Raw genomic sequence first — 13,317 nt, forward strand, 5'->3', positions numbered from 1 at the left:
GAAATTATATGGATGAGTAAGAAAAAGAGGTCATTCTTTCCTCTCTTCCCCCACCCCGACCTGGCCTTCCTAGAGTAAAAGACAGGTTCATAAAATCAGAAATGCAAATTTTATTTTACTTTATTAAAATATTTTTTCCAGTTTCATTGAGGTACAATTCATCAACAAAAATTGTATATATTGAAGGTGTATAACATGGTTATTTGACATATGTATGCATTGCAAAATGATGACTACTATCAAGTTACCTGACACTGTTACCTCACATAATTACCTTTTTTTCTGTGTGTGGTAAGAACACTTAAGAGCTACTCAGGGGAAGTCAAGATGTTACTGTTGCTTGTGAGCTTGTGGCTTGACTCTGCAGGACTAGGATGTTAAAGAATACCACGGTGGCTGAAAATGCTGGTCTGAAGGCCAAATTCTGTCATCAAATTGAGTATTAATTTGGAGACTTCAATTTGCCATGGGACAAATTTTTAAAGGAATGGGTCAAACTGAATGAAGGCTGGGTACCTTTGGAGATATTGATAAAATTCAACAGGTTAAACCATCTCACGACAGACTTTAGTGTAACTGTGGAAGCATTGAGGAAATCCAAGGCAGAACTCATGGAAATCAGTGAAGATAAAACTAAAATCAGAATGTCTCTAAGTAAACTCCTCCTTGAAGTGACCGATGAGTATAAAAATGATGTAAAAAACATCTATTTATATCAAAGGCTTCCCAACTGATGCAACTGTTGATGACATAAAAGAATGATTAGAAGATAGAGGTCAAGTACTAACTATCCTGATGAGAAGAACATTGCATAAAGCATTTAAAGGATCAATGTTTGCTGTGTTTGGTAACAATGAATCTGCTAAAAAGTTTGTAGAGACCCCTAGCCAGAAGTACAAAAACACAGTCTACTAATACTTTTCAAGAAATATTACTTTGCTGAAAAAAGTGAAGAAAGGCAACAAAGTAATATGGAGGATAAATTAAGAGCAAAACAAGAGCAAGAAGGAAAATGAAAGCTAGAAGATGCTGAAATGGAATCTCTTGAGAGAAAAGATTGGATGCTTGCTGAAATTTTTGGATGACTTAGATGATCAGACCTGTAGAGAAGGTTCACACATCCTTTTCTCAAATCATAGTGAACTAAAATGGATGACTTTGTCAGAGGTGCAAAAGAGGGAATAATTTGATTTAAAGAAAAAGTTGAGGAAGTGTTGGGAAAAGCCAAAGATGCAAATAGTGGTAATCTACAATTAAGGAACAAAGAAGTGACTTGGGAAGTACTAGAAGGACAGGTGGAAAAAGAAGCATTGAAAAAATCATAAAAAGACCAACACGAATCCCCAAACAAATGGAAGTCAAAAGGTCACAGATTTAAAAGGAAAGGGCAATAAAGCTGCCTAGCCTGAGTTTGCTAAAGGAGAAGTACAGTTTCAGGGCAAGAAAATGAAATTTGTTAGTGATGATGAACATGATGAAAATGGTGCAAGTGGACCAGTGAAAAGAGGGAGAGAAGAAACAGACAAAAAAGAACCTGCATCAAAACAACAGAAAAGAGAAAATGATACTAGAGACCAATAGCTTGGTAAACAAATTTTAAATCCATTTTAATTAGTTTTTAAGCTGCTTTTGGTTTTGGGGTCTTTTAAAATGAAAGCCAAATTAAATCTACTTCAGTGTTCACTTGTAAGAATAGAAAAGTTTTTTTTTGTTGTTTAACTTTTTTTGTTATCCAAATGAGGATTCTTTTGAATGTATAGTTCTATTTGTTATTTCAAATGATTCAAATATCAAAGGAAGATGCATGCACTCAATTGCGTTTGTAATATGAGAATATATTTGTACAAACTAATAAAATGTATACTATATAAAAAGAAAAAAGTCTATTCTCTTAGAAAATTTCAAATATACAAGGCAATATTATTAACTGTTGTTGCCATGCTTTATGTTAGATCCCCAAAACTATTCATCCTGTAATTGCAAGTTTGTACCTTTTGAATAACATCTCATTTCCACTGCCCCGCTACCCTGCCAGCCTCTGGTAACTACCCTTCTACTCTCTGCTGCTGTGAGTTTGACTTTCAAAAATTCTACATGTAAGTGACATCATGCAGTAGTTTTCTTTCTGTGTCTGGCTTATTTCACTTAGTATAATCCATGCTGTTGGAAAAGGCAGCATTTTCTTGCTTTTTTTTTTTTTTTAATGGCTGAATAGTATTCCATTGTGTATATATGTGTGTGGGTGTATATGTATACTATATTTTATATGCATCCATCTATTGATGGACACACAGGCTGTTTTCATATCTTGGCTATTAATGCTGCAATGAACATGGGGGTGCTGCGTGACCAGGACAGCTCTCATCCATTGAAAGCTAACTAACTTCTCTAAAATTAACTTCTGTGCTTTCAGGGAGCAAAAGAATGTCCTGGGAAAATTTGAGAGGAATTAAACAAAAAGGGTGGAAGCATTTTAAGAAAGAAGCTTATGAGTCTCTTGGGAAAACATTATTTTAAAAAGTCCAAACTGTAAAATAGCAGACAAAAACATACATAAAATGTTCAGAGGAAATGCTGTAAACATTTTTTACTTAATTACTGGTTCAATATCTGTCAGATTAACACCCTTCCATCACCCTGCCTTATATTGCTTTGAAAATGAGGGCAGGGATGAGTGAAGCAGCAGACATAAATCAGAGATATTTTCTTGAAGGTTTAGGAGAAAATGTTTTGTCTAAAGCCAAGTATCTATAATCTCTGCTTTGATTACAAATAAAAAAGTAATTTTTCAAAAAGTCACTTTGCTGATAAACCCACTCTTTATTTCTTTTTAAAACATGATTAAAAATCCTTTTTAAATGACAGTCTACAAGGAATGTTGAAATGTCTTGGACTATCTAAATGCTTCCAGCTGCTTTCTTAAGTTTAAACTATTTTCTTAAAGGGGATTTCCAGCCTGTTGGCAGCAACAAGACAGAACTTCTCTATTTTTTTCCTTTGTTTCTGTTTCGATTTTTGGATTTCACAATTTGCTTAGGAGAGACAATAAAATGCATTCATTTAGAAATTTATATTACTTCTTAATTGCTTACTAAAAGTATATTTTACATTAGTTTGAAGTTGCTCAAGTTAGTGGAGAATGATACATTAAGATGCAACATTCCCGAAAAGCTTCATGACATTGGTTGTGGCAGTGATTATTGGATATGACAGTAAAAGCACTGACAACAAAGGCAAAAACAAGCAAGTGGGACCACATCAAACTAAAAACTTCACAGCAAAGGAAACACTCAAGAGTTGATAAGGCAACCTATGGAAAGGGAGAATAGATTTGCAAACCATAGGTATAGCGAAAGATTAATATCAAAACTATATAAGGAATTCCTACAACTTAATAGGAAAAACGCTAATAACTCAATTTAAAAATGAGCAAATGACTGGAATAGACATTTTTCCAAAGGAGACATACAAAAGTCCAGGTATATGAGAAAGCACTCAACATCACTAATCAGGAAAATTCAAATCAAACTGCAGTGAGATATCAGCTCACACCTGTTTCTATGCCCATTATATATATTTATAAGTATGTATATATAAAGATAAATGTTGGTAAAGATGTGGAGAAGTTGGAACCGTTGTGCAGTGTTGGTAGGAATGTAAAGTAGTGCAACTGCTATGGATAACAATATGGAGGTTCCTCAAAAATTTAAAAATGGGACTACCATATAATACAGAAATTTCTCTTCTGGATATTTAACCAAAAAACTGAGATCAGATCATTGAAGAGATATTTGAACTCCCATGTTCATTGCAGCGTTATTAGCAATAGCCAAGATATGAAATACCGTAAGCATTTATTGACAGATGAATGGATAAAGAAAATGTGACAAGCACACACGGTGGAATATTTTTCAGCCTCAAAAAGGAAGGAAATCTTGCAATAGCAACAGCATGGATAAACTTGGAGAACACTATGCTAAGTGAAATAAACCAGTCACAGAAGGACGAATGCCGTGTGATTCCACTTATATGAGATATCTAAAATAAACAAACTTATAGAAGGAGAGAGTAGAATAGTAGTTGCCAGGGACTAGTGGAAGTGGGAAAAGGGGAGTTGCCATTCAATGAAGTTAGAGTTTCCATTATGCAAGATGAGTAAGTTCTAGAGAGCTTCTCTACAACATTGTGTCTACAGTTAACAATACTGTATTGTATGCTTAAAAGTGAGTTAAAAGGGCAGATTTCATGTTAAATGTTCTTAATACAATTTAAAATGACAAATGTTACAGTTTACAAATGTATAAAATCTTCTTTGGGATATAATATTGGTGAAATTAGTTTGCAATTACAATTGTCTATATACTATGCAAATCTCTCAGAGAATATTATTTGATAAGTCTTACAAAATGCAGTTTGTTTTGATGTTACATATGAAATTCTTTTATCTTTTACGAAAAGTAAAAAAGTCTGATAGAACATATCTGAAAATTCTAAAAAAAGACACAAGTTTTCTCTGCTGAAGTTTAGACAATTAGAACTAGAAGAAATGTATAGTATTTTGCCAAAAGATGTCACATATAGAGTTAGAGATTAAACTAGGGTAAGAAACAATTGGGTGTCTTGCTCGGAGCTCGTAAGAGTTTACAAGTTTTAAACTTGTTGGCCATCAAAGGAAAAAAAAGTAATTTCTAGAGGTAAAGCATAGAAAACAAAGATAAAGTGTGACTCACTAAATTTTCTTTAACCCAGGTCCTAAAACCCTGATTAGCAAACATGAAGACTAAAGTTAATATTACATACCAAAGATTAAGAAAGTATTTCTCCTGTGCCTCCCCTGTAGTAGAGGTACCAGTTGTATCTCCTCCCCCATATATTCTCTCTTAATAGAGAATCAGCAAAATTTTGGGCTCTTCCTTTTGACAGAAGCTGCCTTGGGTGAGCAATTCAACACTGGACAGAGAGTGGGCCAGTTAGATTGTCTCACTCACAAATTCCAGAGTAAAGTCATGGAGAGAATGAATCAATAATCTGTGGAAAATTGAAGTGGAAAATTCTGCATGTGCCAAGATTAAGGATGCCATTTTAGATTGATTTTGATGGTGAGCAAAGCAGTCAGTCCACAGAAGAAGAAATAACCCAGGAAAAGTAGAGATAAAAGATGTCACAACTGCAGAGACAGATAGAAAATTACTGCCGTCAAGATATTACTTTTCAAATCAACAAAGGTTTACTGGGTACTTGAGGACTGTACTCCAAGCTGGGCAAGAGTTGGGATATGTGATAGGCTGACAATCGATCCCAAAGATCTGTCCATGTTCTAATCCCTGGAACCTGTGAATACAACCTTATTTGGAAAAAAAGCTCTTTGTAGACTTGATAAGGATTTTGAGATGAAGAGATTATCCAGGGAAACCCTAAATGCCATCACAAGTGTCCTCCTAAAAGAGACGCAGAGGGAAATTAGAGACACTCAGAAAAGGAGGAGGCAATGTGACTATGGAGGCAGAGACTGGAGTGATGTGGCCTCAAGTCAAGGAAGCTGACAGCCACCAGAAGCCAGGGGGTCAGGGAACAGATTCTCTCCTAGAGACTCCAAAGAAGGTGTGACTCTGATGACATTGATTTTGGCTCAGTGATTTCAGACTTCCGGAATTGAGGAGAATAAATTAGAAGTTGGAGAGAATAAATTTCTGTTGGTTTAAGCCACTAACTTTGTGGTAATTTGTTACTACAAAACTATGGGAAGCTAATGTAGGGTTTTTGGCAGCATTAAATAAAAGATATGTTCTGCTCTCGAGGAGTTTAGAATCAATGAGGTTAGAAAAACAGCACTCAACCTAAAAAAGGTAATTATTTATTAGAGGAGTTAGTTGACAAAGGGCTATGACAAAAGAACAAACATGCAATTACTTCTAGTGAATTCTAAGACATTGTGATAGAGATGGTATTAATACTGGGCCCTGAAGCCAAATACAATCAGTTTGAACTAAGAATATTTTAAAATTTCAGTGACAAAACCCCTAAGTGCATGATCAGTACATTATAACTTCTCTTCTACTCAAATGAAAGTAGTGTATAGTGTATGTATAAAAAACAGAGATCAAAATTGAAATGAAATATCCCTTGTAAGATGCTAGGCAGGTCTATGAGTAATGATCACTGTGTCCAATGATAAAAGTATGGCTGTCTATCAAACCTTTGCATTAAAAAAATTCTCAAAATGTATAGAATAGATTTTAAAAAATAACTTTATTTTTCAAATTTGATTTAAATTTTGGTTTCCTTTGCCCCCAAAGTTGTGAAAATGCACATTTGACATTAAACCTGAAACTGACTTTTCCTACCCTATCTAACTTTGGATTATTTCAATATTTTTTATGGCTATTTAAGTTTTCTTTATAGGAGAGAAGAAAGGGCTACATGTTTACTGAAAAATTAAATCAAATGCAAATGACCACATTGTTGGGGAGGAATCAAATTCAGACTAATAATAATTTAAGAAGCATTACTTTCTAATATTCAAGCTGAGGGACTCCTGTTTTGTTGAAATACTGGGACTGAAAATTCTGTAATGGTGAATTCACAAAAATTTGTGAGCATGGGGTGCTGCCTTCCTGCTACCTTCCAGGGCTGCTTTCTGGTCATATCTATCAGCTCAATTCCTAGTATATTAAGCTGATCCTTTTCAGAAAGGATTTAACAAGTAATATGCTTAGAATAAATAGTGCCAACATAGTATTACATGTGGAAATTCCCAGCAATTCTGAGACAAATTTGGGTTGGGTAAGATAAAAAGATATAAGTCAAAATTCCTCAGAAACTATTACCAAGAGAAAACACCACTGCTCCAAAACAAAAAGAAAACAAAGCACATTAGCTCTGGTAGCCATTATAATGCTTACCAATATCCAGTTCTGTTTTCTTCTTGGGCTTAGGGGAAACTACTACTCCCAGCACCCTTGCAGTGGTGTGTGGCCTTTGACTAGTTTTTTTCCATGAAATGTGAACAGAAACATCTCTCTGAGATTTTCCAATATTCTCCTTCTGCCACTAAAAGGTGTTCTGAAACCACATTTTCCGTAGTTAAGCTTCCGTCAGTTGGAGATTGTGTGAAGTAGGGCAAAATACAATGTACTGGACATTCACAGTTAACAAGAAATGTAACTTCATTATATTAAGACCCTTAGATATCAAAGTTAAATTGTTAGTGCAATATAACCTAGGTTATTCTAAGGAACATACCAGTTAACCAAAAGAAATAGACATAAAAATTATATGTGGAACAAACCTGAAAGAAAGTCATTTCAGTGTAAGTAGTGTGACTGCATGTTTTTTCTGTTTTAGGTTTGAACATATATACATACTTTTATAAATGAACAAATTATACTCCAAAAAGTGATTATGTATAAAATCCTCCTGAGCATAAAGTGAAAACAACCACTTTTTATTCTTAGATATTTGCATTCCCTCTTCCAGTCATAATCCTAGATGTTTGCAAATAGAGTAAACTCTAAAGGTAAGCTGGTTTTTATCCATCATAAAATTGTAGATTTCCTATTGATGGCTTCCTCCATGTAGTTCCTTAAGTTGTTCTTCTTTCCTTCAGTCTTCAGTTATTTCCCAGCATGTTGACACTCAGATTATTTCATTAGTTCTGCAATAATGTTTTGTATGATGAATAGAGGAAATTGTTTGAAACTAGTTACTGAAGCTTGTCTTGATCTTATTCTAAGTCATGGAAAATCCCTCTGGGTTCTCTGCTAAGGGGCCTGGCATGATGTGAAGCTTTGCTACTTGCCTGGAAACAGCAATTTCACCTTTTGAGTAAGAATAATCAGCAGTTTATGAGTGTTTGTACATCTGTGTGTACGTGTGTGTGTGTGCCTGTGTGCGTTTGTACATGCATGTGTAATGGAATATCTTGGATTTTGTAAAACAATACAATTTCAACACTCCCTCCATAGTTGACAAATGCTGTGTATTGCCTCTCTATCCCCAACTTGTCATTTCTACCTTTTTAGCTTAATAGAGTAAGTGAGTTGTAGTAAAAATTAAGCTTTCATTGTTAAATATGTAAACTATAGCAGACATTTAAGTAGCCACCATTAGTATCTGGAAGCTATAAACACTTTCTCCAAATCCATGAAAAATTACAAACAAACCAACAGAAAAATTGACAAAATATGTGAATAAATAATCTACAAATGAAGAAACTAGAATGCTCATTACACATATAAAACGATGTTTCATTTCACTAGTAATTAGAAGAATGCAACAGTTAAGTATCATTTTGTAGCCATGAGGTTAGACATAATGATAAAATCTAATAATGCTTAGCACCCCAAAACAACCAAACTCTTAATACATTGTTATTATAATGGAGTGAACATTGGCACAACAAAGTGAAAGAAAAAGTTGGAATTATTTAGTGTTGAGCTGTGTTCACCCCAGAAAAGGCATGTTGAAATCCTTATCTCCAGCACCTCATAATGTGACTTTATTTGGAAATACAGTGATTGCAGATATAATTAGTTAATATGATGCCGTACTAGATTAGGGTGGGCCCCTAATCCAACAGGACTGATATCCACATGAGAAGATGGCTGTGTGCAGACACAAAGACCCAGGGAGAATGCTAGGTGAAGAAGGAGGTGGAGATTGGAGTTATGCTTCCTCAAGTAAGGAACATCTGGGGTTACTAGAAGTGGGAAGGGGCAAGACAGCATCCACCCTTCCTGCTAGTGTTTACAGGAAGAACGACTGTGGCAACACCTTGATTTTGGACCTCTAGCCTCCCAAAAAATGAGACAATAAATTTCTTTTCCATTAGGTCCCCAAATTTGAGATTTTTTTTTATAGTAGACCTAGGAAATAATACATCTAGTTAAGCTAAAAATGTGCATGCTGATGATTCACAATTCTGTCCACCCTAAACAAATTCTCCCACATTCACACGAAGAACCTAGTGAGTGCAACTTAGAGTCTTTTAAAAGTATTATATGCATCTCATGGTAGATGTTTCTGTGTATGTGTAGTAAGGTGGGGTGGAGAGTGATAAGTTAATGTGGTGGTTGGCCCTTTATCCTGGTTTCAACCAGAGTTATTTGTTTCTAGTTCTACTTAAGACTTCCCTTGAATAAAGAATTCCATGACTAAAAGTAAACTTGAAAACAACTGGAATAAGAAGACATTCTTTTATAAAGTGATGACATTTCCTTTTAGAAAACTCTTTGATCTAATTTAAAGCTTTTTCTCTTTGTATCTCCTTTTCTGGTGTTATTATTTTATCTATGTGTCTTACATACATTATTCTTAGTTTAGTGAAATCTTTTCCCTTTCTGATATTTTTACTCTTAAATAGGTTTAATTTTATTGTTGACGTAAGTTAGCAATAGTAATTTATCTGTCCTGTCAATCAAGACTTCATCTGTCACAATTTTCTTAGCTAAATTATAATTATAACACACTTTGAATGGTATGAAATATGGATCAATATTTACTTATGCTTATGTATATCTAATTGTTGCAGCATGATTTATTGAAAAGGTTAGCCTTTTCCACTGAATTGTCTGTGTACCTTTTTCAAAAATAAATTGACCATATATGAGTGAGTCTGCATGTAGACTTCTCACTCTGTTCTATTCATCTATTTGTCTGTTTTTAGACCAATGACATACTCTCTTGATTATTGTAGCTTTATAATAAGTCTTCAAATCAGGTAGTACAGCAACTTTGTTCTTTCTTTACAAAGTGTTTTTGGTCATTACAGGTCCTTTGCTTTTCCATATGATTCAAAAAATAATCCAAAATGAATCAAAGACAAATGTAAAACTCAAAAGCATAAAATTTTAAAATGAAATCCGTAAGAAAATTTCCATGATCCTGGTATTAGGCAAATAATCTTTAGATGTGATACCAGAAGCATGATGCACAAAGTAAAACATCAATAAATTAGATTTTATCAAAATTAAGAACTTCTGTCCTTCAAAACATGATGGAAACACAATGAAAAGTCAAAGACTAAGTGAAAATATTTGCAAGTTATGTATCTGATAAAAAATTTTAATCCATAATACATAAAAACTCTCAAAACCCAATAAAAAACAACCCAATAAAAATGGACAAATAATTTGAAAAGACACTTCACCGAAGAAGATATGTGGATGACAAATAACTACATGAAAAGGTGAAAACACAAATTGAGAACACATGGAGATATCACCTCACACTTATTAGGAGGTCTGAAAATTAAAAAGACTGAGTATTCCAAGTATTGACAGGGATATATGGAGGAGCTGTAACCCTTATACACTTCTGTTAGGAATATAAAATGGTACACCTACTTTGGAAAACAATTTGACAATTTCTTATAAAATTAAGCACACACACTGATATAAGCACCTTTCCGTTTGTAAGTATTTGTCCAAGAAAAATCAAAGCATACGTTCATACAAATAAATCATGATGGATTTATTTGTAAACTGGAAGCAATCCAGATGCCTATCAGTGACAAACAGATAAACAAATAGTGGTACAGCCATATGATGAAATACTATTCACGTATAAAAAGAAAGGAACTATTGATATATACACCAACATGGATGCATTCTCCTCTAACTTTTCTCTCTCTCTTTTTTTTTCTTTTGAGACAGAGTCTTGCTCTATTGCCCAGGCTGGAGTGCAGTGGTGCGATCTCGCTCACTGCAAGCTCTGCCTCCTGGGTTCACGCCATTCTCCTGCCTCAGCCTCCCGAGTAGCTGGGACTACAGGCATCTGCCACCACGCCTGGCTAAATTTTTTTTGTATTTTTTTTTTTAGTAGAGCCAGGGTTTCACCGTGTTGGCCAGGATGGTCTTGATCTCCTTACCTCGTGATCCACCTGCCTTGGCCTCCCAAAGTGCTGGGATTACAGGCATAAGCCACCGTGCCTGGCCCTCTAACTTTTCTCTTGCTAGGATTTTCCCTCCATATGTTCCAGCACTACTGCAGGCCTTTTATTTCCTTAATCATGACTATGTTATCCTCATCTCTGCTGATGCTGTTCTTTTTATCTAGAATATACTATCTCCTCTTCAGTTAGCTACATTCTATTTATCTGTAAGTTTAGTACTTTAGTTTCTCTGAGAATCTTTCCTTGATCATGGGACTCTGTTACATGTTCCTATGGGCTTCTCCTATCAGATTAGCATTTAGAGTGTAACTTAGTGTAGAACTGTGCAGATTTTGGTGTTAGGCAGTGCTATGGTTTGGATGGGATTTATCTTCAACAATACTCATGTTGAAATTTGATCCCCAATGTGTCAATGTTGGGAGGTGAAGCCTAGTGGGAGGTGTTCAGTTCATGGGAACAGTTGCCTTATGAATAGATTAATGCCTTCCTAAGAGAGTGAGTGAGTTCTCACTCTTGAGGAATGGGTTAGTTTCCCTGAGAGTGGGTTGTTAAGATTCTGGCTTCCTTGGTTACCCTCTCTTGCTTCCTTTCTCATCATATGATTTCTTTGCACATACCTGCTTCTCTTTTGCTTTCTGACATGAGTGGAAGCAGCATGAGGCCCTCACTGGATACAGCTACCCAGTGTTGGACTTCCCAGCCACTGGAATCATAAGCCAAATAAACCTCTTTTCTTTATAAATTACCCAATCTCAGGTATGCTTTTATAGCAAGACTGAACAGACTAAGACAGGCAGACCTTTGTCAAAATCTCAAATCTTTGCTTTCTTAGCTGTGTGACTTTGGGTAAATTATACTGCCAGGCTAAGCATCAGGTTTCTTCAGTTGTAAAGTGATGAGTAAGTTCTATAAAACTATTAAAGGAGGTAATGTATACAAAGTGTTTAGAATGGTGGATGATTTTTTTTCAAAGTACAGTAAGTCCTCATTTAACATCATATATAGGTTCTTGGAAACTATGACTTCAACCAAAATGATGTATAACAAAGCCATTTTTTCCCTCATCAATGTTGTAGCAAAAGAGTTGAACAAAAGGACATTATTTGTGGACCTGCTGTACATCATTTCACTTAAAGTCCCAGTTTCTAAGAACCTACTGATGAAGTGAGGTTTCTAGAACCCATTGATGACATGAATAGGTTAACTATTTAGTAAGTCCTCTCTTAATAAGTAATTCAGTAAATGAATACAGTGAATGTATTGATATCAGAAATTATTTTCTCAGAGGCCATATCACTTACTGTAATCTTGATAGCTTACTATTTTACTTAATTTTTATTTCTTATTTAACTACTATTCTCTGCCGTAACACTGTGAGCTTTGTTAAACACGAACTATATCCCTCTTATTTAATTAATTGTTAATTGTTGTTTCCCCAGGATCTAGAAAATATTGGGCACATAATAGGTAAATGAATGAAAGAATGAGTACTTAAGACTCAATTTTCCTATTAAGCGAGAGTTCTTGCTTTTACTGGAACTGTACCCATTCCTCGTAATCTACAAGTTACCACATTAGCAGCCTATTTTCAATGTAGCTATCTCCCTGACTGCAGTTAATTGGCCCAGGGATTGGATGCTACCCTACATGGATTAACGAGTCTGTGCTTTTGGATTTTGCGCTTTTGTTAAAAAAATGCAGAAAGATATAGTTGTTCAAATCTTTGTGTGGTTGAGACTATAAAATGTAAACACTAGGGTTCTCAATTTTTGCTACGTTGAGGAAAAAGTCTGCATTGAATAAAAGAGTAACAATGACAAGAGAAAACTACAAAGGAGACAGATGGGCTTGGGAGTGATAGGGGTAGCCAAGGTTGTAAGGTTGGCAAGTGAAGGCTAGGGAGTGGTGAGATTTAGGTAGTGGTTTTAAATATTATCTCATTTCCAGTCATTTATCTGATGTTTGCTGAGCTATGAGGACATTTAGGTTACTTGAGCATTGTCCCAATATAAATAGAGATTTTTGTTCTTAGACATGAAATTAGTTGTAGATTCCCAAGTCCTATAATCAGTGTCAATCTTTGTTGATGGGAAAAGAATGCTACAGCTCATACATGTTTAACGTGTTCAGTTTTCATTATATTAGGCCTCATTCATAAAACAATTGCAAAAGGATGGTGTGCAGCACTGGCATGTTAACAGAGTAAAAGGTTTAACAAATCATTCCGCATATCTTGTAATCAAGTACTTAAAACATGACCTAGCTATCTACAGAAAGCATGATAACTGGATCAAGGTAAAGGAACAATATTTATAGCTTTTCCAACACAAATGTAGAATATAAGTGTGTTAGAAGAAGGCCATTAATAAAGCAAACATAGGCCGGGCACGGTGACTCACGCCTGTAATCCCAGCACTTTGGGAGGC

At 35.0% G+C, this 13,317-nt stretch overlaps 1 pseudogene; it reads left to right on the forward strand.

Moving 5' to 3' along the window:
* The first annotated feature begins 374 nt into the window (after positions 1–374).
* Positions 375–1,581, forward strand: LOC105530386 (annotated as a pseudogene).
* Positions 1,582–13,317: the final 11,736 nt, after the last annotated feature.

Source organism: Mandrillus leucophaeus, unplaced genomic scaffold, assembly GCF_000951045.1.
Source record: "Mandrillus leucophaeus isolate KB7577 unplaced genomic scaffold, Mleu.le_1.0 Scaffold818, whole genome shotgun sequence".
Classification (NCBI taxonomy): Eukaryota; Metazoa; Chordata; class Mammalia; order Primates; family Cercopithecidae; genus Mandrillus; species Mandrillus leucophaeus.